Consider the following 23,694-nt stretch of genomic DNA (forward strand, 5'->3'; position numbering starts at 1 on the left):
CCAACGAATGTACAATCAATTTGGGTAATTTGTAATTGCTGGTTCTGGTGGAGTTGAGTCCATCAACATGTGACTGACCTATTGGACTTTTCCTGTTGCACAAAATCCAGTTGTACACAAAGATTAAGAACAGGAATCGACCATTTTGCCTCTTGAACTTGTTGTACAATTCAATAAGATCATGTTGATCGGGTTGTGACCTCAGCTCCATATTTCTGATGGCACCGCCCCCAAATTTCAGATTCCCTATTGATCAAAAACTCAGCTTTGACTTTATTCGTTGACCCAGTCTCAAGTGCTCCCTGGGGAAGAGAATTCTATAGACTAATGACCCTCTGAAAAGGGGAAAAAAAAAAGAGTACAGCTCAACTTCATCTTTCCTGTTCCCATTTCTATTGGAGTGAAGAGTAATTGTACTGAAACCACAAAATTGTGTTTTTTAATTAACTAGTTGAACATGATGAAAGGGTTCCAGCTGAATCTGATCTGAGTCACGTTCAGCATCCAGCTGAAGGTTCTACAGTTAAGCTGGCAATCTTATAGCTGCTATCTAACGTAAAGATGCCAAACTGCTCACCTAGTTTGGACTGCAGCTTGGAGACGAGCTATCTTATTTGTCTATATAAATCATTGAAAGGTAGTTTGCAAGTGCGGAAAGTGATTTGGAAGGCCAATTAGATAAAGCTACTCCATAATGATTTGAGGAAAACCTATCTCTTCTCCTCTCTCTCCCCCCCGCCCCCCCCCCCCCCCCCCCCCCCCCCCCCCGGCCCCAATCGAATTCAAGCATTCGGTTCTGTAAATGATATTATGCTTTTTGCCTACAGCACCTATTGCTCTCCTTTGACATTTGACTACACTCGCGTTTAGCCTCCCTATTGCTGCTGCCTCAATAAGTTTGTTTTGTGAATGATCTTTGGTGCCAGGAAGTATTTTCTGGTAAGGTATTTTAAAAACCGTGCGACCAAAGTGTTTCTGTAGACTTTTTTTTTCCCCAAAGAGGGTGGAGGACAGACCAGTTTTCTGTTGAGTGTTATGGACTGGTGGAACTTAGGACCGTTTGAAAAAAATCTGCAAATCGCTGCAAAATGTTTTGACCCCAAAAAAAGCTTGCAATTTTCTCAATGTGCTCTTCAGCCCCCCGCCCCAAGCCCCGTCCCTCTGGTGTGCTTTGTGCAGAACCCATTCTTGTTTTTTAAATGTATTTTATTACAAACGTGTAAAAGCAGTAACATGTACAACAACACACTCCACATTCTCACAATCCACGTTTGTACACTTTTTTTCCCTTTCTACCCCCTTCCCCTGCGACGAACAGTTCTTCAAATATTGCCATGAACAGCCCCTATGCACACACGACTGCGTCGCAAAATTTGGCTCCAACTCCACCTACAAGTTTGCTTACGACACTACCGTATGGGTCGGATCTCGAACAACGACGAGTCAGAATACAGGAGGGAGATAGAGAACCTAGTGTTGTAACAACAACAATTGCTCCCTCAATGTCAGCAAAACTAAAGAGCTGGCCATTGACGTCAGGAAGCAAAGTATCGTACACACCCCTGTCTGGATCAATGGTGTTGAGGTCGAGATGGTTGACAGCTTCAAATTCCTAGGTGTGCACATCAACAATCTGTCCTGGTCCACCCATGTCGCTGCTATGACCAAGAAAGCACAACAGCACCTCTGGAAACGAAGGAAATTCAGCATGTCCACATTAACTCTTTCCAACTTTTACAGATGAACCTATTTGGCTGCATCACAGACTATTGTGGCAACTGCTTGGCCCAAGACCAGAAGAAATTACAAAGTTGTGAACTCAGTTCAGTCCATCATATGAGCCCGCGTCCCATACATCGACTACATCTACACCACCCGCTGCCCTGGGAAAGTGGGCAGCATAATCAAAGGCCCATCCCACCCAACTTAGTCTTCCAACTTCTTCCATCGAACAGGAGATACAAAAGTCTGAGAACACACACGAACAGACTAAAAAACAGCTTCTTCCCTGCTGTTACCACACTCCTAAACAATCCTCTTATGGACTGATCTGACATCTTCTCACATCTTCTCTACTGAGTAGTACTACACTCTGTATGCTTCACCCGATGCCTGTGTCTATGCATTTACATTGTGTATTTCATGTTTTTCCTATGTACTTTCTTTTCTTGTAAGGCATAATCAGTCTGAGCTGCATGCAGAATAATACTTTTCACTACCTCGGTACATGTGACGATAAACAAATCCAATCCCATCCGCACCGTGTCTTGAAACCCTCCTCTGAACTCCTCAACTCAAATTTGTTCTTTTCCAAGTGGAGAAAGTCATATAGACCGCCACCCCCCGGCGGCGTATCTGACCTCCAATTCAACATGATCCTTCACCGGTCAATTGGAGAAGTGAAGGCCATTACGCAAGCTCCTTCCCCTCCATCAGCTCCAGCATTTCCGATACTGCATTGGGTCTGGCCTGACCTCCACCCCCACAATTGTAGACAACGTCCCAAACACCGCTTCCCAGTACCTCTCCAACTTCTCTTAGACCCAGAACATGTGCGCATGACTCACGGGCACTCGCCCACACTTCTCGCACTCGTCGGCTACCCCTTGAAAGAATCCACTCGGCCTCCTAAGTCCGATGCACCCTGCGCACTACCTTGAACTGAATCAAGTTCATCCTCACACAAGAGGTTGAATTCAACCTATGCATCACCTCAAACTACAGACCCCAGTCTATTCTCCTTTGCAACTCCTCCCACTTGCTCTTAATGCTCACCACTTGCGTCCTCCCCACTCCCCCAACTACCCATATATGTCTCCAATCCTACGTTTCCTGGAGCAACAGCTGCTCCAATAGAATACCCTGGCAACCTGGGAAAGGTCCTCCACTCCGTCCCGCACCAACATATATCTAAATTAATTCCTCCATGGCAACTAAAACCTCTCCTGCAACTCATCCGGTCCTGCAGACTGCTATTCGCAATACAAATCCCTCACCTGCTCCAGTCCTGCCTCTCTCCACTTCCCGTACATTCCTCCCCCGGCTTAACCTGTGGTTCCCACACAGTGGCATCAACTCTGACATCTCCAACTTGGAGTGCCTCTCAGTTGATTCCACACACTGACCATCGACTGTACCACCAGGCTCCCCGTATACTTCCCCGGAGCTAACTGCAGCAGAGCCGTCACCGTGGACCTCAAACTGGATCCTAGTGCGTCAGGTGTGGGTGTGCCAACCCCCTTTCTGCTGCTGCTTCTGTAGCAAGGCCCTCTTTACCCTCGGCACCATCCCCGCCCATATAAACACCAAAATCACGGTCTCCAATTTCTGAAAGAAGGCCTTCAGCAGAAAGATCGGGAGGGTCTGCAAAACAAGCAGGAACCTTGGAAGCACATTCATTTCGCAACCTGCATCCTTCCTGCCAGTGTCAGGTGCAGTGTCACAGAATCCCCCCCCTAATGTTCTCCACCAACATTGTTAAATTCCACTTGTGCATCGTAGCCCATTCCCTCATCGCCTGTATCCCTAAGTATCTGAACCTTTCCCTAGCTCCCATCAATGGCAACATCCCAAAGTTGGCCCCTAGCCCCTCAGCATTCACCGGAAATACCTCGCTCTTCCCAACATTTAACGTATACCTAGAGAAGGTCCCAAAACCTCTCCAATATTCCCATGATCCCATACTCTCCAGTGGGTCCGACACAAATAACAACAGATCATCCGTGTACAATGACACCTGGTGCTCCTTGCTCCCCCTCACAATTTCTACTGATCCACTGAGTGCTATTGCCAAGGGCTCAATCGTCAGCGCGAACAACAACGGCGACAGCGGGACACTGCTGTTTCCTTCTCCAGGCCAATACTCTGAACACATCCCATTTGTACATACACTTGCCACCGGAGCTACATATAACAAATGCACCCATGCTGCAAACGTCTGGCCAAACCCAAACCTACCCAGGATCTCAAATAGATAACGCCACTCCACCTGATTAAAAGACTCCTCTGCATCTATAGAGACAATGACCTCCAGCATGCGCCCCACTGACGGAGTCATAATTACATTTAACAGCCTGATGGTGCTGGAGAGCTGCCTGCCCTTTAGAAAACTTGTTTGGTCCCCCTCAACCACCCTGGCACACATCCCTTCATCCTTCCCACCACCAACGTAGCCAGCAACTTAACTTCTGTGTTCAGCAACAAAATGGGCCCACATGACCCACACTGTGTTCCTGTGCTGTACATTTCTTTGTTCTTTGTTCAAAGTGCCCCGAATTCATATTATTGGTGTGAACACTCGCCATAAGCTCCTTGTACAGCAGCCGTACCCATGCCATAAACCTTGGCCTGATTCCAAATCTTTCTCATAGACCTCCAGCAAATAATCCCATTCTAACCGCTCAAATGCCTTCTCTGCATCCTGTGTCACCACCACCGCTTTCTCCTTTCCCTCCGCTGGTGACATGATCACATTTAACATACTTCTCGCAGTCGAAAACAGCTGCGGATAGCGATGAGGACTGTCTGAGGATACAGCAGGATTTAGATCGTTTGGAGACTTGGGCGGAGAGACGGCAGAAGGCGTTTAACCCGGACAAATGTGAGGTGATGCATTTTGGAAGGTCTAATGCAGGTAGGGGATTTATAGTGAATGGTGGACCCCTCAAGAGTATTGAAAGTCAAAGAGATCTAGGTGTACAGGTCCACAGGTCACTGAAAGGTGCAATACAGGTGGAGAAGGTAGTCAAGAAGGCATACGGCATGCTTCCCTTCATTGGCCGGGGCATTGAGTATAAGAATTGGCAAGTCATGTTGCAGTTGTATAGAACCTTAGTTAGGCCACACTTGGAATATAGTGTTCAATTCTGGCCGCCACACTACCAGAAGGATGTGGAGGCTTTAGAGTGGGTGCAGAAGAGATTTACCAGGATGTTGCCTGGTATGGAGGGCATTAGCTATGAGGGGCGGTTGAATAAACTCGGTTTGTTCTCACTGGAGCAACGGAGGTTGAGGGGCGACCTGATAGGGGTCTACAAAATTATGAGGGGCTTAGACAGAGTGGAGAGAGGCTTTTTCCCAGGGTAGAAGGGTCAATTACTAGGGGGCATAGGTTTAAGGTGCGAGGGGCAAGGTTTAGAGGAGATGTACAAGGCAAGTTTTTTTACACAGAGGATAGTGGGTGCCTGGAACTCGCTGTCGGAGGAGGTGGTGGAAGCAGGGACGATAGTGACATTTAAGGGGCATCTGGACGAATACATGAATAGGATGGGAATAGAGTGATACAGACCCAGGAAGTGTAGAAGATTGTAGTTTAGACAGGCAGCATGGTCGGCACAGGCTTGGAGGGCCGAAGGGCCTGTCCTGTGCTGTATTTTTCTTTGTTCTATGTTTGTTTATCCTCTCCTATCACCTTGGGGAGATTTTGCTCCAACATTGCCGCCAGCACCTTTGCCAATAACTTGGCATCTACATTCAGCTGGGATATGGGCCAATACAATTCACACTCCACCGGGTCCTCATCCTCCTTTCACAGCAGGGAAATCGAAGCCTGTGCCAACATCTCTGGCAAGACCCCCCCCCCCCCCCCCCCCTACTTACAGCCTCAAATATTCCCACCATCAGCCATGTCAACTTGCCCTTAAACCTCTTATAATATTCCACTCTGAATCCAGTTGGTCCTGCCGCCTTGTCTCCTTTACCTCCTGCTCCCCCACCGGCCCTTCCTGCCCTGTCCTCTTTCCCCCAACCTCAAGTACTCCCTCAGCTCTCGCTCCTCTCCCAGTGGCTCGAAACAACTTCTCAGAGACCTTTTCAAAAACTTTATTGAGCTGCTCCAGGGCCACTTCTAGCTTCCCCATCTTATCCCCAACTGGGACTATCTCCCTCGCCGGCTGGCCAACATATGCCCTGCCTTCTCTTCATGTTCATGGACTGTCCTCCTCGCCCTTCTCAACTGGTGCACCACTTCCCCTGTAGACAACGTCAAATTTTTCCTGAAGCTCCTTCCTCCTCGCCAAAAGGGCTGGGCCTGGGTCCTGTGCATGCCTGTATCCACCTCCGGCATCTCTTCTTTCAATTTCTGGTGCTCCTCTCTCTCTCCCTTGTCCACCATGGACTTAAATGAGATCCCCCCCCCCACGCCCCACGACTGCCTTCATGTCTTCCCAGACTACTGACTGTGAAACTTGCCCCGTGCGATTACATCCCACTTTTCCTCGGTCAACTTCCCAACCTTATCGCTAAAACTCTGGTCCCCTCACAACCCCGTGTCCATTCTCCACCCCGGCCTCTGAGCCATCTCCTTCTCCAGAACCACATCCACCCAATGCAACGCATGGTCCAAAATCAATATAGCTAAATACTCGGACCCTTTGACCCTGGCCAATAACACCTTCCCCATTATAAAGTCTATTTTGAGTACATTTTATGTACCAGGGAGAAAAACGAATACTCCCATTCCCTCGGGCGCAGTAACCTTCACAGGTCCACTTCTCCCATCTCCCTTATGAGCCCAGCCAGCGTCTTCGCCCCATCCCCATACCCCAACTGGGACAGCAAAGGTGCCTACTTTTGGCTCCTGCACCACATTCTAGATCCCCCCCCACTCCCCACACTATTAACTCGTGGGTGTCCAAATGGCACCCAGCACCCTCCTCGCAAACCCTACTACATCATCCCAGTTGGGGGACATATACCCTCGCCAGCGCCATCAACAGCCCCTCCGTGCCCCCATCACAATCACACCACACACCTACCCCACTGGTCCGCCACCACTATCTCCATCTGAAATCTCGCTCTCTTGCCCACCAATACCGCTACATCCCCCGCGCCCAAAGACCTGCTATCGAACATCAAATGGAAAACTTAACTCACCCAGCCCTTCCACCTGATCTTTCACCGTCAGATGGGTCTCCTCCAGCATCACCACATCGGCCTTTCGACTTTGTAAATGCGCAAACACTCGAGACCTCTTTAGCGGTCTCCACAACCCACCATGTTCCACGTTACTATTGTGCGCAAGGTTTCTAACCCCGCCCCTCCTATTTGCCATTATCCACCCCAAATACTGCCCACTGGGCCTGGCCTGCCCAGTCCTTTTGTGCTGTCAAACCCCCCCCTCCCAGAATCCCCCCCCTCCCCTCTTCCGTTCACTCACCAACTTTTCCCTGCCCAGGCCTCCCTCCACCTCTTCCCCTCTTCCAAGATCCACTCTCTGAAAACAAAGATAAAGAAACAAAATAAGTGCAAATAACAGCGCCACAGAAAACTGCCATAACCACAAAGTTCAATATTTGTCTACCCACTGTAACCCATAGCAGAGGGTTCACTACTCATACCCACCAACCAACCCAAAGACCAAACTCCCAACTGTTACCCCACGCATACAGAACAAATAAACATCCTGAAACAAGAAATGAAGCTGTATACAGCATTTGACGCCCCCCCATCCCTCATTCCAGAACCAAACCCCAGTCCCATCTCTCATCTTAACCACAGTCCTTCAGCCTTCACGAACATCTCGCCGCCGCCTCCACCATTTCATAATAGAAGTCCCTCGAACTGTAGGTTGCCCTCAGCTTCGCCGGGTAGACCACGTCAAATTTCACACCATTACTGTAGAGTGCATATTTACCCGACCAAAGCCCACCAGCCTTCTTGCCAGCTCCACAATTAAGTCCTGGTATATACGGATACCAACTCCTTCCCACTTCACCTCACGCCTTTGTTTCGCCCAACTCAGGACTTTCTCCTTGACATGGAATTTTTGGAAACAAATTATGACCGCCCTTGGCGGCTGATTGCCTTCGGCTTGGGCCTGAGCGACAGATAAGCCCTGTCCAGTTCGTACTGGGCAGATTATTCCCCCTCCCCCAACTACTCCACCAACATCTCGGCAGCACGGTAGCACAGTGGTTAGCACAGTTGCGTCACAGCTCCAAGGTCCCAGGTTCGATTCCCGGCTTGGGTCACTGTGTGGAGTTTGCACTTTCTCCCCTTATCTGCATGTGTGTCCTCCGGTGCTCCGGTTTCCTCCCACAGTCCAAAGATGTGCAGGTTAAGTGGACTGGCCATGATAAATTTCCTTTAGTGTCCAAAAAGATTGGATGGGGTTACTGGGTTATGGGGTTACGGGGATGGGGTGAAAGTGTGGGCTCAAGTGGGATACTCTTTCCAAGGACCGGTGCAGACTCTATGGGCCGAATGGCCTCCTGCATTGTAAATTCTATGATAAAATCTCCAGCTCTGCTTGGGCAAGCCTACAATTCTTAAATTCTGCTGCCTCAACCTGTTCCCCATGTTCTCCACCTTGGCTCTGAGTCCTTTGTTGGCCTCCACCACCCTCTGCAGCTCCTCGCTATCGAGGTGAACTGGTCTCTATGTTGCGACAGAGCTTCCTCCACCCTCTTCAACTTCTTTTCTTGCTCCTGTCTCGGCCGATGTGTTCAATAGTGCTGCCTTCATCGCCTCCTCCACCAAATCCTTCATCACTGCCATCATCTCCTTGTGCATCACCTCCATGTGTTTGGTCAACTGCCCCTCAAACTCTCCAGCTATCACCTCAGTCAGAGTCTCCACTGTGAAGGACGTGGCCCCACCCAGCCCCCTCCATCTTTCCTGCTGCTGGGCTGACCCTTTCAGTCGATGGCGAACTTTCGCTCGCCCCCTTCTTCCCACCAGCCTTTTAGGGGGTCTTTGACATTCCCCTCCTTCCTTATATCTTTCTGCACCAGCTTATCCAAAAACTGCCCCTGGAACTGGGCATTAAGCGCCAAAAAACAGAATCTAGAGCAGGAGGCACCTAACGGGCGGCTTTCACCTAAATGCTGCCACCGGATGTCCCTTTCAGTGCAATTTTAAGTAGCGTTTGTGTTGCATTTTGAGACTTTTCAAGGGTTTCAAATTTACTTTTAAAATTACACTTGAGCAATCGTTGCAATAAGTGGCTGAAATGGGAAAACTTGAACTCTACAAAGGAGGGGATCAACCAGTTGAAGTGTGAAAGACATAATTTTTATATGCATAGGCCAGGAAAAGGTTCAAAATTGTGAACAAGCTTACTGTGTAGATTAGTCCCTGGCCTTACTTCATTCACACACTGCACATTATAAACAACTACTGGAATGTTAACTATGCACTCTTGCTCATTTGTTGAGATGTTTACTGTGAATTGTTGAAGTGTGGTTTTCTGTTAGCTAATGACAGCTAAAGGAAAAATAAACACTTCTTCTTGGAGCAACTTTAAGCAGGTTTCAATGATGGTAATTTTCACTTTGACGGGGTTGTGTACAGTTTATGCAACCTGTCAAAAGACAACCTTTTTAAATGGGACATTTTTAACATTAAAAAAGCTCCCACTGTTTTTCAGCAGTCCCTAGCTGATCTAGGGAGTTGGGTAGAAACACACCAGCTTTATGTAGATCTTCGCAATAGTTTGAAGACAGTTACATTTCCAGATGTTTTTTCAGGGTAGGGTAATAGAAGCTATTGCTTCTGAGCCAGGGCTTGAGCACAAAAATCAAGGCCGTAAGTTCAATTAATACTATTGATGGAAGACTATACTATCAAGGTGCTGTCTTTTGGATGATAAATCAAGGCCCACCTGCTTGCGTTGGTGATTTTTTAAAAAATCCCATGATACTACTTCAAAGAGGAATATGAAAGTTATCACCAGTGCCTTGTCCAATGTTCACCTGTTAACATAACAAAAAAGTTATCTGGTCATTATCACATTGTTCCTTGTGGGAGCTTGCTGTGTGTCTATTGGCTACCATGGTTCCTACATTACAGCAGACTTAAAACTATTCCTTGACCATCAGTGCTTTGAGATGTCTGGCGGTCATGAAATGTATTAGATAAATGCTAGCCTTTCTTTGAGCTGAACTTGCCCCCAGTTCCCAATAGGCTGTGGTTTTGACTTTACGCTGTCAATGAAATGTCCGACTTCCATGTGTTGCTGCAATGCGCAGAAGCTGCTGCTGTACAGGGCAAAGTATGCCAACAAATATGCAGCAGCCAATACCAAGAGTCTAACAGTGTTTCTGACCCTATGCCATTCGAATGCCCGCTTTGTCTGTAGTTTTCCAGGGGGCGCTTGCATATTTGACTGAGAGCTCTCTTATTCTATATTCTGTTACAGATATTTCTCACATTCTTGCCCCATTGCTATTAATTGTTTGACACTGCGCTGAAAATTGATTTCTAATTGAATTTTGTAAAACGAGTAGTGTGCAATATCTGTCGAGACAAAATCTGCATGGTTACTTCTGACTGCAGTTATGCTGCAGAGCCAGACTATCTCTGCTTCCTTGTAACTATACAGACCAGCTCATCCCACCGTAGGGTCTGTTTATTCAGTATGTTATTTGTCTGAAGTTGGATATTTTAGAAAATAATATATTTTCCTTCTGATGTACTTTTTACTCATAATGCTTGCTGGTTTGTGAATGAAACTCTGCTGTGACTCAGCTGACTTTAAAGGGAAAATCTAGTTCTCTCCATTGTTTTCCCCCTTCCAAAAGTAGTACAATCGCATCATTTCAGCTTGCTAGTGCAGGAAGATATTTTGAGTTCATTTATTGAACCTGATTGGTCTGTCCAGGTTTCAGCAGAATTTCCAGATATTGGAGTAGAAGTCAGAATTCTGTGAAGTATCAAGGACTTAAAGGTAAGACTGATGACTGTTATACAGGGTGAGGCATTTTGATGGAACAGATTGAATCAGCATTCCTAACGCAGATCACAAGTGCAACACCTAGGAATGCTGCGATGTTGATGCAGTTGGTATTCCTGGCTCTAGAAATGGTTGTTGATACCTGCTTTGATATAAGACTCTAATGCTTTCCAGCATGGGGCTGCAGATGATAACGATACGTTGTTTTAGCTGGCTGACATTGAAATACCAGAGTGTTTGTTTTGCAAGATTATTTTATCTCGGTCTGTTTATTTCCTGCACTGTTTATATATTGTACTGTTGGAGACTGCATTGTCAGAGCATGGTTGGCTTAACCTACTCTGGGCCAAGGTAGGTAAGTAATTGGCGGGCTGCTTACCCATGCAATATCAGCTGCACAAGCTTTTGACATGGCTGAATGCTATTGAGAGAGTTGAGTAGATTTTGTGTATTAAGTGGGGGAGGAAAAGTGCATGTATGTTTTTGATCAGAATGAAAGTTCACTATGCCATGCAGATTTAGTTTTTAAAATTTGATCTGTATACAATTTGAATCAAGGAATCTGAAATGGCAGAAGCTGTCACTAGACAGTGTTGCTACTGTTGAAGCAGAATTAAGCAGAAGCAGCAGCTGCTGCCTAGTATTATGGCTGACTCCAGTGTGATTGCTCAGCAAGTTGAAGTAACATTGTAGCATTTCTGTACAATTAAGAAGATATGTATGCGGTTTTGACACAATGAAGTAAGGATGGATTTGCTCTTAAATAGTTAATGGTACATTAAGAATATTGAAGATATAAAATGGAGTAGTGCTATGCCATTGTGCTGCCTTAATTACATTTCTTAACACACTGCTCAACAGTAGAAGCATGTGGCATTTTCCTCCAACATTTTTCAGGTGTGCCTCACTATTGGGCAGACCAACTTGCTGAAAGATGCCAGAGAGAGAGGATGAGATATTCTACAGTGGGGAATGGTGTAATTTTGGAAATGAGCCAAACTATGCAGTGGTAGTGCACTTTTGGTGGGTGGGTAAGTAGCAGTAGGGCTACAGGCATGGTTGCTGGGAATAAATGACTTCTCTGGCTTCATGTTCCGGGAAGTACAAAGAAATTATTAAAGTATTGAATTACAAAAGTGAGATTAAATGAAAATACGTTCGGACAGTAAATGTCAAGATATTGATAGGGTAGGGCCTCATTCTTACCATGTTGTTTCTTGACGAGGTGAATGTATGTTTGCTTGGCTTGAATATTTTACTCTGGTTTTCTTCAGCATGAAGTTCTTAGAATCTACAGTTTGAGCAAGTTCTGGGATTTTTCTCTCGCGCGTCGTGTTTTCCTGTCAATGTCATTGAGATATAGCCCACTGGTGATATTTAGACCACTGTGCAAAACCAGGGGCTGGTTTAGCACAGTGGGCTAAATAGCTGACTTGTAAAGCAGAACAAGGCCAGCAGCGCGGGTTCAATTCCCGTACCAGCCTCCCCGAACAGGCGCCGGAATGTGGCGACTAGGGGCTTTTCACAGTAACTTCATTTGAAGCCTACTTGTGACAAACGATTTTCATTTTCATTTCATATATACATTGAATTGAAGCAAAGTTGTTTATTGGTTACCAAGAAGCGTTAAAACCTGCAAATACAGCTTTCCATTTGACTATTGAACTTGGGTAACCTATGAATCGTAATCACAACAGCATGAGCTGTGTATGGGCAGCACGGTAGCACAGTGGTTAGCACTGTCACTTCACAGCACCAGGGTCCCGGGTTCAATTCCCGCCATGGGTGACTGTGCGGAGTCTGCACATTTTCCCTGTATTTGCGTGGGTTTCCTCCAGGTGCTCCGGTTTCCTCCCACATATCCTGAAAAACGTGCTGTTAGGTAATTTGGACATTCTGAATTCTCCCTCTGTGTACCCGAACAGGCACTGGAGTGTGGTGACTAGGGGCTTTTCACAGTAACCTCATTGCAGTGTTAATGTAAGCCTACTTGTGACAATGAAGATTATTATTACCTACTGCTTAATGAATTCCTATCTAGGACAGTGATTATCATTTTTTAAAAGTGTTATCTGATTTCATTGAGTTCTTTGAAAACAATCCTTTCCTACAATGATATCTTGTATATTAAGATCAAGTAATCCCAAAAAAGGAATATTGTTTGGTATATTTGTTGCTCTGGTTATCTGGTTATAAATATGGCGGTCAATATGGTCGCCTTCCTTAATCCTAATTATGTTTACTTTCAGAGTTGCCAGGTATCTCTCTATACCGCCACAAGGTTCAAACCGAATACCGATCAAAGAGCCAATACACCAGTTAGTTAGTTCAAAGTCAATACTATTTATTTACACACACAGTAAGATCTACTTGTGCACAACAGTACTACAAACTAAACTATCTCTAATGCTAACGCCTATACTTGACTTCGGGTGCCCACTTAGTCAGAGGAACAATGGCCGTTGTTCGGATCTGTTGGGTTCGAAGAGATACAGGAGAACAGCTAAGGTCGTCCGTCTGGTAGCGAACGTTGACCTTGAACTTACTTGCTTATGGTGATGGGTCTCTCCGCCTGAGAGCCAAATCCAAGAGAGCGAATCTCTCGTGGGGGTTCCTTCTTATACTTGGAGGGGCTTTGTATGCTTTTGGGCGGGCCATAAACTTGGTCCCAATTAATTGGGCCGCTTCTCGATCACTGTTATCAATCTTGACCAATAAAGGGGTTGGTGCCCTGATGGCTGGGCGTGTCTTGTGTGGACGTTGGCCTTGCTTTGTTTGTGCTTTTCGGTTGGGGAACTGACGCCGGGATGTCTGCAATAGTATCGGTTACCTGAGTGTCATTCCTTTGTTTCCAGGAGATGGGCTGACCCATAGTTTCAATTCCGCCTGGGAGCTGTTTCCCAAATATACATTCACGCTCTGTGCCTGCTTGTTTTCTAGCATTGTCCACAGTTCCCTATGTTCTTTGCGTGAGTGTCCATTTTGTATTCTGGAAGTGGCCATTCCATATGGCTACATGTTAAGTTCTCAGTTTATTGAAGTGCAGTGTGTTGTTTACATACATTTGTATAGTATAGGGGACAGCACAACAAATAATTTGACTTGAAAATTGAGGCACTGTTTCTTGAGGGTGGCACAGTGGTTAACGCCAGAGACCCGGGTTCAACTCCGGCCTTGGATCACTGTCCCTGTGGAGTTTGTACATTCTCCCTGTGTCTGCGTGGGTTACTTCCGGGTGCTCGGTTTCCTCCCTCAGTCCAAAGATGTGCAGGTTAGGTGTATTGGGCATGCTAAATTGCCCCTTGGTATCCAAAAGATTAGATGGGGCTACTGGGTTGCGGAGATAGCTAGTACTAGCTAGTACACCCTGAACCCCATCTAGCTAGTACACCCTGAACCCCATACGACTTCACTTTTTCCATCAACCTGCCATGGGAAACTTTATATCAAACGCCTTACTGAAGTCCATGCATATGACATCTACAGCCCTTCCCTCATCAATTAACTTTGTCACTTCCTCAAAGAATTCTATTAGGTTTGTAAGACATGACCTTCCCTGCACAAAACCATGCTGTCACTGATAAGTCTATTTTCTTCCAAATGTGAATAGATCCTATCCCTCAGTATCTTCTCCGACAGTTTGTCTACCTCTGACGTCAAGCGCACAGGTCTATAATTCCCTGGATTATCCCTGCTACCCTTCTTAAACAAAGGGACAACATTAGCAATTCTCCAGTCCTCCGGGACCTCACCCGTGCTCAAGGATGCTGCAAAGATATCTGTTAGCAATTCTCCAGTCCTCCGGGACCTCACCCGTGCTCAAGGATGCTGCAAAGATATCTGTTAAGGCTCCAGCTATTTCGTCCCTCGCTTCCCTCAGTAACCTAGGATAGATCCCATCCGGACCTGGGGACTTGTCCACCTTAATGCATTTTAGAATACCCAAAGCTTCCCCCTTTCTTATGCCGACTTGACCTAGAGTATTTAAACATCCATCCCTAGCCTCAACATTCGTCATGTCCCTCTCCTTGGTGAATACCGATGCAAAGTACTCATTAAGAATCTCACCCATTTCCTCTGACTCCACGCATAAATTCCCTATTTTGTCTTTGAGTGGGCCAATCCTTTCTCTAGTTACCCTCTTGCTCCTCATATATGAATAAAAGGCATTGGGATTTTCCTTAACCCTGTTAGCCAAAGATATTTCATGACCCCTTTTAGTCCTCTTTATTGCGCGTTTGAGATTTGTCCTACTTTCCCGATATTCCTCCAAAGCTTCATCAGTTTTAAGTCGCCTAGATCTTATGTATGCTTCCTTTTTCATCTTAGCTAGTCTCACAATTCTACCCGTCATCCATGGTTCCCGAATCTTGCCATTTCTATCCCTCATTTTCACAGGGACATGTCTGTCCTGCACTCTAACCAACCTTTCCTTAAAAGACTCCCACATTTCAAATGTGGATTTACCCTTAAAAAGCTGCTCCCAATCCACATTCCCTAGCTCCTGCCGAATTTTGTTATACTTGGCCTTTCCCCAATTTAGCACTCTTCTATTAGGACCACTCTCGTCTTTGTCCATGAGTATTCTGAAACTTACGGAATTGTGATCGCTATTCCCAAAGTAATCACCAAGTGAAACTTCAACCATCTGGCTGGGATCATTCCCCAATACCAGGTCCAGTATGGCCCCTTCCCGAGTTGGACTATTTACATACTGCTGTAAAAAAACTCTCCTGGATGCTCCTTACAAATTCTGCTCCATCTACGCCTCCAACACTACATGAGTCCCGTTCAATGTTGGGGAAGTTAAAATCTCCCATCACGACCACCTATTGCTCCTACATTTTTCTATAATCGGTCTACATATTTGTACCTCTACTTCACGCTTGCTTTTGGGAGGCCTGTAGTAAAGTCCCAACAATGTTACTGCACCCTTCCTATTTCTTAGCTCTACCCATATTGTCTCAGTGCTCGAATCCTCCATCGTGCCCTCCTTAATCACAGGTGTGATATCATCACTGACCAGTAATCCAACTCCTCCACCCCTTTTACCTCCCTCTCTATCCCTCCTGAAGCATCTATACCCTGGGATATTTAGTTGCCAGTCTTGCCCTTCCTTCAACCAAGTCTCAGTAATACCAATAACATCATATTCCCAGGTACTAATCCAAGACCAAGTTCATCTGCCTTACCTGCTACACTTCTCGCATTGAAACAAATGCACCTCAGACCACCTGTAGATGTAGAGAAGATGTTTACATGTGTCAGAGCTATGGGCCATATATATAAGATGGTAACCAAAGGTTCAATAAGGAATTGGAGGGAAACTTCTTTATCAAGAGAGTCAGTTACAGCTCTTACACACGAGGAGAACCTTAATTGGTTCTGGGGAGCTAATTATTGTTTGGTCCGGTCATTTCATTGTAAGTGCCTATCTTTCCTCCCTTCCCACCTTTGAATTTGTCTTCCAATGTGATGTAAAATACAGAGATGCTTATAAGTTACAGAAACGGGCCTTTCAGCCTAACCAAATCATGTCTTACCCTCCAGGTAAACAAATTAATCTAATTATGTTGTCGCAGCCTGTTTCAAGATCCTGGAAATATCCCATATCCTGCTGCCATACCCTTCATCCAACTACCCAATCAGTCTTGACTATAATATCATTTCTGTTTCTACCATTAATCTTGGAAGTGAATTCCACATCTTTTCAGCTACCTTTTCTCCTGTCCTTGAAAGCTTTAAAAAAATATATATTTTAATTCAACTATTTTCATTATACATGATACAAAATAACATAACCAATCCGAATAAAATCCCCCCCCCCCCCCCCAACTCCCAACCCCTTCTTTAGCAACTAACGGTGACAAGTTCTTTGAATTACACAATCGGCTGCCATCTTCGGTAAAACCCCTCAGCTGCTTCCCTCAAGGTGTACTTTACTGTCTTGAGATACAGGAACCCCGTCAGGTCTCCCAGCCCATTGAAGAACTAGGTGTAGAAGCTGACCTCCACCCCATCCTGTCTTGATTCTAAGTCACTTGACCTTGTATATATGAACCCTTGCTCTCGGTCGCTCAACCTTTATACTTCTACCACCCTGTCCCACCTTTCAAAAACACAATCCCATAATCTGTATAGTTTCTCATACTAGGCATAATATTCAAGGCCAACACTACACATCTTACTTCTTCGTACTTATTGAAGTTTATTTCGGCTCACTCTTGCCTCTTGGCGTTTATATTCTATATATTGAGATAAAACCCAGAATTTGTTTCTCGGTGACTATTCGGGTAAATCAGACCAATCCAAAATCTCCGAGGAGTTGGAGACATTTTCGGAAGGTCCTGGGGAGCAGGGGATTTGTCCATCGGAAGCGCAAAGGATCCCATAGTGCACCTTCAGAGGTATTTCCGTTCTCCAACCATCCAGAGACCTGAAGAACTGGATCATTATCTTCTTTCTCTGCTGTCAAGACTGACAAAAAGTAATTATTCGTCAAGTCTGCCATTTCCTTATTCACTTTTGCAATATTACCTACATGTGCTTATAAAGGGCCCACAATTATCCTTGACAACCCTTTTTTCAAATAAATTGATCAGAATTTGTGCAATCTTTCAGTCAAATTTCTTTTTGTATTCATATTTTTGCAGCTCTTGCTATCTTTCTCACCTCCTTTTGCTGTTTTTTTAATCTTGATCTCCCATGTTTTGGTTTGTATACTTTTTCTTTTCTAGCCTGCTGTGTTGACCATGGATTTAATAAGTAATAATTCTTATCCCTTGGGGACCTATATTGGTCCTGAATTAAGCTTACAAAATCTATATATTTTTGAGCACCCTTCACTCTTCATCTGTACTTCTGAAAGTTTTCTATCCCCAGTTTTGTCTTCTCCTGCTAGTTTGGCTTTAACAAAACCTAAAAAACTTAGAAGCGGTGCTCAGTTCTACGAGTCTAACCATTAATTTGATCATATCCGTCAGCTAAATATTTCATAATATTACCACTCTGGGGGGGGCGGAGGGGGGAGACACGGGACCGACTCTGCGGGGCGCCCTGTATGGATTTGATGTCCTAACTGTCTCTAGTACATTAACCAAATCTGGCTCATTAAATCTAGAAGGGCCTGCCCTCTTTTCGTCCTGAATGCACCTAAAAAAAAATTCACTACTTTTCTAACTTGAACTTCTCGGCCCACTTTTTTTACCAATCTATGAAAGTAACAGTCTGCTATTAAAAGAGCTCTTCATTTGCTATCACCCTCTCTATTCTCTGAATTCATACGTTCGGCCACTTCATTGTTATCAAGAGTTCTCCAGACAATTCCCATTTCAATTTTCTGTTATTGTTGTCTTTTACGACTTTAAAACAATGCACTCTTACTACATCATTCTAAATGTCATATGACATCAAGGCCCTACCCGAAACATCAATTAACCATGCCTGGGAACACCTATCTGGTGAAAGAGGGAAATAGTTACATCTCCTGTGGGCTGGCATGCACTAACATGATGACCAGTGGCTACAGTAGCTTAGCAACAGGTGCCAATGCTGAAAACAACAACCCACAATGGCACATGGTAGCTTCATGTGTGTTGCTTGTGGCAGAACCTACCGGTACAAGGATTGGCTTTCATAGGCACCAGTTGAAGACCTCCCATCTAAATGAATTGCTTACTGTGTGTTTATCCTCCCTTGGAGATAGAAGGATGTCAATAAAAACTTATTTCTAACCATAAGAATTCCTGATTTCCCTTATATATAGTGTTCCAGACTAATTTAATAAATGATAGCTATTTGCAGTTTCCCTGTCCTTTCTAAAGATCTTTTATAACCTGGAATATTTAACTTTAAAGCAAAATGCTAGAATCCATTATTAGCGATGTGGCAGCAGGACACTTGGAAAATCATAATTTGATTAGCAGGCTCAATATAGAATTCTGAAAGGGAAATCGTAGAATCATCGAATGTTTCCAGCAACAAAGGAAGCCATTTGACCTATTGAGTCTGTATGTAACTAAAATCCCTTATCCCTGGAACCATTCTCATAAATCTTTGCTACACCCTCTTTTGGGCGGCACAGTGGTTAGCACTGTTGCTTCACAGTGCTAAGGACCCAGGTTTGATTCCGGCTTGGGTCACCTGTCTGTACGGAGGCTGCACGTTCACCCCGTGTCCACATGGGTTTCCTCCGGGTGCTCCGGTTTTCTCCCACGAGTCCCGAAAGACGTGCTTGTTAGGTGAATTGTCATTCTGAATTCGCCCTCATTGTGCCCGAACAGCTGCCGTAGTGTGGAGACTAGGGGATTTTCACAGTAACTTCATTGCAGTGTTAATGTAAGCCTACTTGTGACAATAATAAAGATTATTATTATGATAAAATTCTCACATCCTTCCTGAAGTGCGGTGCACAGATCTGCTAGTTTTTTGTGTATGTAAACAGTAAGATGGATAAGGGGGAGCCAGTGGATGTAGGTATAGTTAATTTTCAAACTCATTCAATAAGGTGCATGTAGGAGAGGGTCAAAAATTTCTTGAGGGTGTCTGGGAGAATTTTCTACCAAATGTTTCCATTCCAGTAGTAAACAACATTGCTGGATCAAGTGGGCCAAATGTCAGTCAGGGAATACTTTGTGGACAGTGATCATCCCAAAAGTATTAAGATAGCGATGGGAAAAGTTCTGAGGAAAAATAATTAATGGTGGACGGGCAGGGAGGATCATCTTCTTTAAAAAAAATTAAAAAAATATTTATTAAAGTTTTTTAACAAAACAATTTTTCCCCCTTACAAACAATAACCCCCCCCATAACAAAATAACACAAAATCGCCCTGAGCAAGATATATACATGGTAAGATGATATATTTACATAGCTTTATACACTGGCTCTCGCCCATTCGTGCCAGTTTCCCCCACCCTCCATGTTATCCCCCGCTCATCTGTCCCCTCAAGCAATCTCTCGTTTCCCCCCCCCCCCAGGGTTGCTGCTGCTGCTGACCGACCTTCCTCTAACGCTCCGCGAGGTAGTCTAGGAACGGTTGCCACCGCCTGTAGAACCCCTGCGCAGACCTCCTTAAGAACATAAGAACTAGGAGCAGGAGTAGGCCATCTGGCCCCTCGAGCATGCTCCACCATTCAATGAGATCATGGCTGATCTTTTGTGGACTCAGCTCCACTTTCCGGCCCGAACACCATAACCCTTAATCCCTTTATTCTTCAAAAAACTATCTATCTTTATCTTAAAAACATTTAATGAAGGAGCCTCTACTGCTTCACTGGGCAAGGAATTCCATAGATTCACAACCCTTTGGGTGAAGAAGTTCCTCCTAAACTCAGTCCTAAATCTCCTTCCCCTTATTTTGAGGCTATGCCCCCTAGTTCTGCTTTCACCCGTCAGTGGAAACAACCTGCCCGCATCTATCCTATCTATTCCCTTCATAATCTTATATGTTTCTATAAGATCCCCCCTCATCCTTCTAAATTCCAACGAGTACAGTCCCAGTCTACTCAACCTCTCCTCGTAATCCAACCCCTTCAGCTCTGGGATTAACCTAGTGAATCTTCTCTGCACACCCTCCAGTGCCAGTACATCCTTTCTCAAGTAAGGAGACCAAAACTGAACACAATACTCCAGGTGTGGCCTCACTAACACCTTATACAATTGCAGCAGAACCTCCCTAGTCTTAAACTCCACCCCTCTAGCAATGAAGGACAAAATTCCATTTGCCTTCTTAATCACCTGTTGCACCTGAAAACCAACTTTTTGCGACTCATGCACTAGCACACCCAGGTCTCTCTGCACAGCAGCATGTTTTAATTTTTTATCATTTAAATAATAATCCCTTTTGCTGTTATTCCTACCAAAATGGATAACCTCACATTTGTCAACATTGTATTCCATCTGCCAGACGCTAGCCCATTCACTTAGCCTATCCAAATCCCTCTGCAGACTTCCAGTATCCTCTGCACTTTTTGCTTTACCACTTATCTTAGTGTCGTCTGCAAACTTGGACACATTGCCCTTGGTCTAGTGAATTTTGGTAAATTATCACTAGTGCATTTGCTGCCCAGTAGTAGCTCCCTAGGTTTGGCAGCGCCAGCCCTCCTCGGTCCCTACTGCGCTCCAGGTACCCTCTCCTTACCCTCGGGGTTTTGTTCGCCCACACAAACCCCATAATACTCCTACCTACTCTCTTGAAAAAGCCCTTGGTGATCACGATGGGGAGGCACTGGAACACAAACAAAAACCTCGGAAGGACCACCATTTTTACCGACTGCACTCTACCCGCCAACGAGAGCGGCAACATGTCCCATCTTTTGAAGTCCACCTCCATTTGGTCCACCAACCTCGTCAGATTCAGTTTGTGTAGGGCCCCCCAGTTCCTGGCTATCTGGATCCCTAGATACTGAAAACTCCCTTCCGCCCTCCTCAGCGGTAGGTCCCCTATCCCGCTTTCTTGGTCCTCTGCCTGTACAAAAAGCTCGCTCTTCCCTACATTGAGTTTATAGCCCGAGAACTCCCCAAACTCCCTCAAAGTCTGCATGACCTCCACCATCCCCTCCATTGGGTCCGCCACGTACAGCAGCAGGTCGTCCGCGTATAGCGACACCCGATGCTCTTCTCCCCCGCGGACCACACCCCTCCATTTATTAGACTCCCTCAGTGATATGGCCAAGGGTTCGATCGCCAATGCAAACAACAGGGGGGACAGAGGGCACCCCTGCCTCGTTCCTCGGTACAGCCGAAAGTACTCCGACCTCCGCCGGTTCGTCACCACACTTGCCACCGGGGCGCTGTAAAGGAGCTTAACCCAGCTAATAAACCCTCCCCCGAACCAAAACCTACGCCACACCTCCCAGAGGTACTCCCACTCTACTCGGCCAAAGGCCTTTTCCGCGTCCATGGCTGCCACTATCTCCGCCTCTCCCTCCTCCGATGGCATCATTATCACGTTTAAGAGCCGCCGCACATTCGTATTTAATTGCCTGCCCTTTACAAATCCCGTCTGGTCCTCATGTATCACCCCCGGGACACAGTCCTCAATCCTCGTGGCCAGCACTTTTGCCAATAGCTTAGCGTTCACATTAAGGAGCAAAATCGGTCTGTACGATCCACATTGCAGTGGGTCCTTGTCTCGCTTCAGAATCAAGGAAATTGTCACCTCCAACATTGTCGGGGGCAGGGTCCCCTCCTCTCTTGCCTCGTTAAAGGTTCTCACTAGTAGCGGGGCCAACAGGTCCGCATATTTTCTATAGAACTCCACCGGGAACCCGTCCGGCCCCGGGGCCTTCCCCGCCTGCATGCTCCCCAAACCCTTACTCAGCTCCTCCAACCCGATTGGTGCCCCCAAACCAGCCACCAAACCAGCTCCTCCACCCTTGGGAACCGCAGTTGGTCCAGGAATCTTCCCATCCCCCCCGGGGGGGCTGGGATCTATACAGCTCTTCATAGAAGGCCTTGAATACCTTGTTTATTTCCGTTGCACTCTGAGCCATGTCTCCCCCACCATCTTTGACGCCCCCTATTTCCCTCGCTGCCGCCCACTTACGGAGCTGGTGTGCCAGCATCCGACTGGCCTTTTCCCTGTTCTCGTAGGTCGCCCCCTGTGCCTTCCTCCACTGTGCCTCCGCCTTCCCCGTGGTCAACAGGTCAAACTCCGTCTGGAGCCGTCTCCTTTCCCCAAGTAATCTTTCCTCCGGGGCCTCTGCGTATCTCCTGTCCACTCGCAAAATCTCCCCCACTAACCTCTCCCTTTCCCTGCCCTCTGTCTTCTCCCTATGAGCCCTGATGGAGATTAGCTCTCCCCTGATCATCGCCTTCAACGCCTCCCATGCCACCCCCACTCGCACCTCCCCGTTGTCGTTGGCCTCCAGGTACCTTTCAATACACCCCCTCACCTTCCCACACACCACCTCGTCCGCCAGCAGTCCCACATCCAACCGCCACAGCGGGCGTTGGTCCCTCTCCTCTCCCAGCCCCACTTCCACCCAGTGCGGGGCATGGTCCGAAACGGCTATGGCCGAATACTCCGTCCCCTCCACCCTCGGGATGAGCGCCCTGCCCAGCACAAAGAAGTCTATCCGGGAGTATGCCTTGTGCACGTGGGAGAAGAAAGAAAATTCCCTGGCCTGCGGTCTTGCAAACCTCCATGGGTCCACTCCCCCCATCTGGTCCATAAGCCCCCTGAGCACCCTGGCGAGGATCATCTTCAATGGGATGAGAACTGATGTGGCCCAGGTACATTGGAATCCTAGATTGGCGAGGAGAAATGAATCGACTCGGCCTATATTCCCTTGAGTTTAGGAAAATAAGAGGTGAATTAACTGAAAAAATAAAAATTCCGAAGGGACTTCACATGTTTGATTCTGAGAAAATGTTTTATCTTAACTGGGGAATCAAGAACCTGGGGTTACAGTCTCAGAATACAGAAGTGACCATTTGGAACTGAGACAAGAAATTTCTTTCAAAAGGTTCAATCTTTAGTTTTCTCTATCCAAGAGAGCCATGTAAAATGTCTTACAACACCAGGTTAAAGTCCAACAGGTTTGTTTCGAATCACTAGCTTCCGGAGCACAGCTCCTTCCTCAGCCATGGTTATTCAGTCATCGGGTAGATTCAAAGAGGTGTTTGACAAATCTTTTGAGTGTTGAGGGTGTGTGAGGCTGGAAGATGTAGCTGAGCTGTTAGCTCATTAACACCCTGTTGAATGATTAAGCTTCTGATATTCCCATTTCTTTTGTTGATTTCACAGCCTGATCCCATGTTCCGAGGTCCATGGGGCTGTTTTCAAAACTTTTAAACTTTTTTAAACGGGTTGAGGACTTCCCTTCTCTCCAAATCTTCAGAACCTGCTGCCCGCCGTTGATCAGTGCAAGGGCTGTTGCTCAGGACTCCCTGCTGACTCTGCCCAAACACCAGGAGCCTTGTAATCTCCACCTGGGGCATTTCTTCACTTGAAACAGTACTCTCCAGGCACTCTTACTTTTTTAATTTAAGAACTCTGTAGTAGCTCTTTGTTTCTC

The 23,694-nt window shown here is 46.1% G+C and overlaps 1 protein-coding gene across 5 annotated transcripts in view; it reads left to right on the forward strand.

Annotated features, from left to right (window-relative positions):
* cdk14 (cyclin dependent kinase 14) overlaps positions 1-23,694 on the forward strand; it is a 935,572-nt gene that overhangs the window by 195,295 nt on the left and 716,583 nt on the right. Inside the window, exon 1 of one of the 5 annotated variants that reach the window (XM_072508687.1) lies at positions 10,522-10,666. The exons of 3 other annotated variants lie outside the window; for them this stretch is intronic. The gene's annotated coding sequence lies outside the window, so the exon portion shown is untranslated. Of the gene's footprint in view, positions 1-10,521; positions 10,667-10,905; positions 11,028-23,694 lie in introns of those variants that run through there. One more of the 5 variants, XM_072508688.1, reaches the window with a different exon arrangement.

The sequence above is a fragment of the Scyliorhinus torazame genome, chromosome 6 (genome assembly GCF_047496885.1).
Source record: "Scyliorhinus torazame isolate Kashiwa2021f chromosome 6, sScyTor2.1, whole genome shotgun sequence".
NCBI classification, from domain to species: domain Eukaryota; kingdom Metazoa; phylum Chordata; class Chondrichthyes; order Carcharhiniformes; family Scyliorhinidae; genus Scyliorhinus; species Scyliorhinus torazame.